This window comes from Talpa occidentalis, unplaced genomic scaffold (genome assembly GCF_014898055.3).
Source record: "Talpa occidentalis isolate TD23 unplaced genomic scaffold, MPIMG_talOcc4v2.1 talOcc4.15, whole genome shotgun sequence".
Classification (NCBI taxonomy): domain Eukaryota; kingdom Metazoa; phylum Chordata; class Mammalia; order Eulipotyphla; family Talpidae; genus Talpa; species Talpa occidentalis.
Window position 1 is genome coordinate 29,121,951 of NW_023601543.1, and position 5,753 is coordinate 29,127,703.

The window sequence follows — 5,753 nt, forward strand, 5'->3', positions numbered from 1 at the left end:
TGACCTCTAATTAGATGCATATAAGTAATTAAATTTTAAGTAGATTCTTGCTACTGGATATCACTTGGGAGGGAAGAAGATGAAGTTGACAGTCTTGCTCTCAAAGATGTTCTTGTTTCGCAGTCAGAGTTTCACATACCATAAGTGATAATTGGCATTTTTGGGGGCTAGATCCTGGATAATGTGTCTTGCCTTTCAGTACATGTGAGAAAGTATTACTACTACTACTTTTAAGTTGAAAATACTACTTAAAAGCTGAAAGTTACTACTTTTAAGCTAAATCAAAAAGGATCAAGAGAACCAAGGGCCTCCCTGGTGGCTCAGGGTGTTGAGCATAGCTCTGTGAGGCTGTCTGCGGCCTTTGGAGTGCAAGTTCAATCCCCGGCTGGCTGGGGAGCAACCCACATGGCGCAGCAGACCTCTCCTGCCTTGCCCGCTGCTCCCCTCAGCAGTGTATTTCAGTAGATCTGCCTGTTCTGGTCCCCGCTTTCTCTGGTGAAATCTTCTCACCACCCCGCCCACAACTCTGGCCTGTACCCCACTTAAAAAAAAAAAAAAAACAAGATTGAACACAAAGCCTGTGTTCCCAACGTCTCTCCACAGCTACATGTCTATTAACCAATTCTATCAGCCTTTTATAAACATTTTAGACTAGATTAGCTGTATTTTATTGGCTTTCAGACTCTGAGGCATTCCTCTGAGAACCTAGTTGTGCTGCCTTCAGAGGTGTTGTGCAGCAGCGCTGGCAATTGTGTCCAAGCCCCATGTCAAGGTCAGTTACTTTTATGAACAGGAGGTAAGTAAGCCAAGACAGGCTAACAAAGGTACTTGGTGTGGGTGTCAGAAGGAAAAGAGACTCTAAAGGAAGTGATGTAGGTTCAGACACAGTGGATGCTGGAAATGAAGAGCAGATTTATGTCTGAAAGAGTTAGAGGGAACTCAAGAGCAAAATTTCTAGGCTTTGTACTCCAGGCCTTGCCTGAAAAGGAAGAGATCTGAATATGACTCCACATGCATCTTTACAGCCAGACATTCCTTTCACAACTAACTTGGTTGAGCCTCGGTTTCTTAGCTCCAATCAAATAATCCTTTATTTTTAAAAAAAATATTTATTTGTTTATTTATGCATTCAAGAACTAGGGTACAGGCCAGAGGTGTGGGGGTGAGAGGATTCACCAGAGACAGGTTGGGAACAGAACACGCAGATAGACAGAAACACACTGCTGAGGGGAGCAGCGGGTGAGTCAGGAGAGGTCTGCAGCTCCATGTGGGTTGCTCCCTGGCCGGGGATCGAATTCATGCTGCAGTGGCTGCAGACAGCTTTGTTGGTTGCGTCTTAACCCCTTGTGCCACCAGGGAGGCCCTCAAATAATCCTTTAAAAACAATAGGCACATGTTGTAGGCATTGAGCGTTTTTCTGATGATATCCTTAGGAAGTCCATCTACCCTTAGAATCTCTGTCTCCAAAGCCACTTATACCTCTGGTGAATACCAAGCTACTATAGAGGATTTAAACTCTCATCCACCTGAATTAACAGTTTCATAAGTGGAATCTCCAAAATTTACATCCCTTTTTCTTATTATATCCACTGTCACAGCTGCATCAGTGCTCACTCATTCTCCTCAGTCTCCCAGTAAGCCTGTCACGAAGTCCACCATTGGAGAGTTTTTTCTGTAATTCCCATGTCAGATGAAATGGAGCCTTAGATGACTATGTTTTTAACCAAATGAAAGTTTGAGCACACATTTCAAAGACTAACAGATACTCAACTCAGCGAGTTTGACAGCTATGTCAGAGAGAAAGAAAACATAACTAAAATTAATAAACATGTCTTGTCTACTGGTTCACATGTTTTTAAATGGAAAACTGAAGGAGAAATTAGGAAGAAAAGCTCACAAAATAATCAAAACAGTCCTTGTTGATATGATAAGAATGAAACAAGTGGTAAAAGTGTGTCATAACTGACTTCTAGACGTGACATTTAAGTCATGCCAATTAGGAATGAAAGGTACTAGATGGTTTTTTTTTAAAGATTTATTTATTTATGCATACAAGAACTGGGGTACAGGCCAGAGGGGCAGGGGCAGGGGGTGAGAGGATTCATCAGAGACAGAGCGGGGAACAGAACAGGCAGACTGACTGAACTACACTGCTGAGGGGAGCAGTGGGCAAGTCAGGAGAGGTCTGCTGCGCCATGTGGGTATCTCCCTGGCCTGGGATCGAACTTGTGCTGCAGTGGTTGTGGATAGCTTCATAGATTGCGTCTTAACCCCTTGCACCACCAGGGAGGCCCTAGACAGTTAGGTTTTGATCAACAGGGTTAGGTCAGCTACAGTATCTGTCCAGGGAGGAGTCCCCTATCTACAAGAAACATTATGTGTGCCCCCAAAGCTGCATGTTATTAGAAAACATGTTTTCTCAAAATAAAAAGAGTGATTCTTTCCTAGAGAATCACATGTAGGCATCAGAAATGAGACCCAAATATAATTGCTATAATCCCTGTCATGTTCGTGATTGCCCCTTAATATATATAACACTTATATAGTGGAGCAAATCTCAAAGCAGAGATTATGGCTTCGTCGTTAGCTTTTGTGCTCCTCAGTATGGACATTCTTTGAGCAGACCATAAACAGTAAATTTACTCATAATAAAGTAGAACAAAAAAACCTTAATATAACTGATTTCAGTCAAGGACGAACCTGCACACTCACTCTGGATAAGTTTAGAGAACAATTTAAGGCTTTCAACAAGCTTATTTTAAACAGCGAAGGCCTTTAATGTATGGGAGAGAATATGCCCGCTGGTTAAACCTGTGGGTTATGTGAAGTTAGAGAGCTTAAGTGAAATCCTTTTCTCCAACCCTTCTCAGTTATGTGAACATGAGCATAATGTAGTTAAACTAAGTCTCGATTATCTCATCTATAAAATAGATTAGGTTTTTTTTCTCATAGATACGCCGATAGCATCTTGTACTGCCCTCCTTTTAGTGTTAATTACACTATGTTGTAATTGCCTGGTGACTTGGAAGCTTCTGTAGCTTTTTCACCTTGGCATTCTCAGCATTTAGCAGAGTGCTTGCCATGCAATAGAAAACCAATAAATATTTAGCATAGATTGGTGAATTGATCTGTATATAAAACCCTCTGTAATCATTTGTAAAATAAGTTGATTGGAGAAAAGTAAATCCTGAAGTGCAGGAATAAATGAAAAACTTATCCTAGCTATAAAAGGAAGAAGAATAAATAAAGTGCAATGAAGAAGATGAGGGTGGAGAATTGAAGTGTGTGAGAATGATGTAAGGTAGAATGGGAAGTGGAGATATATTTTTGTTCATTCAATGTGAACTTATTTAATGGACTAGAGTATTTACAATTTTAAATTTACAGTTTTAATTTAAAAATAACTAACATATACCAAAAGACATAATAGACACTATTTCCAGTAACCAAGCTTAAAGAGATGTTAATATTGGGTTGTCGGAAAAATCATGATCTATTTTTCTCTGTTTTTCAAGCAAAAATGCATCATGACTTTTACCGCAACCTAATATTTTACTGTACTTACTACAGGTTTTCCTCTCAACAAAATATTACTGATGCAGCTAAAATCCCATCCCCTATGTCTACCCCTTTCCGCCTTTCGCAGAGGTAGCCATCATATTGAAGTTGGTGTGTATACTTACCATATATAGTTTTGTGCTCCGCTATGTATATAGCCATTAAAACATACATTGTTTGTCTCAGTCCACTCTGGCTGCTATAAAAATCGCCAAATGCTGGGTGACTTATAAGCAACAGAAACTTATTTCTCACTGTTCTGACTGGGAAGTGCAAGATCAAGGTGCTAGCAGATTTAGTATCAGGTTCGAGGCCACTTCCTAATTCATTCTTAGGCACTTCCTAAATACCCCACCTTCAAATATCATTGCACTGGGGATTATAATTCAGCATATGAATTTTTGGGGAGCACACATTTAGTTTATGACACTGTTGCTTTGTGTGTTTTTAAATTTTTCTTAAATTTAAACTTGATTTTTGACTTGCTTTTGATAAGGTTTTTAAGATTTTTTTCATTATGACACATGTAGATCTAGTTCATACATTTTGACTCCAGTACAATTGTCTGATATAGCATAAATTATTTACCCAGTCTCTTGTTGATTGTTGAAAAATACTTCTCTTCTTTCCTTCCCTCCCCCCCGCACCCTACTTTCTTTTTGCTGAACATTCTTTTTTTTATTTAAATATTTTATTTTATATAATTCTTACATCTTTTTTCATCTTTGCACAATGTATGCATTTTCATTTTGGTTATATTCCCCATACAAGTGTACCCCTCCCTTATTTTGACTCTACTCCTTCCTTCCCCCTCACCACCCCCGTAGTGTGTCTCTGATTTATAGTTGCTTGTTGATTTTGATTTTTACTTTGTATTGATTAGTCTTTTTTGCTGAACATTCTTAAGGCAGAGTCTCCTTAGATACAATATATTCTAGAGATTATATTCTCTAGGGCACACACCTAAAAGTGTAATTGCTAAGTGTTAGGGAATGTGTATAAAGTGTTTCTGAACAATTCTCTTAAGTGGTTGAACCAATTTACCCTCCCACAAGAAGTGTGTGAGCTCCTACTTCCCAATGTTATCAACACGCTTGATGTTATCAGGAATTGACTCTTTTCAACGATGACTGTAAAATGAGCATGATTAAGTATTTTTTTTTTTTAATATACGCTTCTTGTTCAGTAGTGCATCTTTTTCTATGAAGTAGCAAATTACATCCTTAGCTCATTTTTCTGTTAGTCTATTTGTCTTGTTGATGTATTATCATTCTTTATATTTTGTGTATATAAATCCATTATACAGTCTTAGAAATTTCAGTCTATCTGTGTGTCTTGCATTTTTACTTTTTATAGTGTCTTTTGAATCATTTATATCAACTGGTATTTATAAATCGGCATGCTGCTTATTTAAACATAGCTTCATGAGCATTTGAAACAAATGAATCATGAAAGTTTTTTTTTTTTAATGTAAGTTGCAAGGAGTTAATTAAAGGTAGCCTTGAAGAATTCTTATTTTCCCCTCCTTGAGTACTGGGAGACTGAGAATAACTTCAAAGCAAAAATGCAATTGTTTTAAGAAATCTCCCTGGCCTTCAAAATCCAGTTAGCAAATGTTTATTTAAAAAAAAAAAATTAAAAAGACAATACGAAATACTGGTGAGGATGTGGAACAGGAACTCATTTACTGCTAGTGGGAGTACAAAATAATATAGCCAATTTGGAAGACAGTTTGTCAGTTTCATGCAAAACTAAACATACTCTTAACAAAAGATCCAGCAATCCTGCTCCTTGGTGTTCACCCAAAGGAGATAAAAATTATGTTCACACAAAAACCTGCACATGGATTTTTATAGTAGCTCTATTCCTAATTGCCAAAACTTGGAAGCAATCGAGATGTCTTTCAGTCAATGAGATTAATAAACTATGGCACATCCAGATTATTTACTTGACTGAGTTGAAAATTTAATGTCTACACAAAAACCTGTATGTCAATGAATATATTAGCAACTTTATTCACAATTGTTCATTACTGGAAGCAACTAAAATGCCCTTGAATACATAAATGGATAAACAGATTGTGGTTGCCCATACATGGAATATTATTCAATAGTTTTTTAAATGAGCTATCAAAAAAAAAAGAGTTATTGAGCTGCTAAAAACAAGGTGGAATCCTAAAAACATATTTCTGAGTG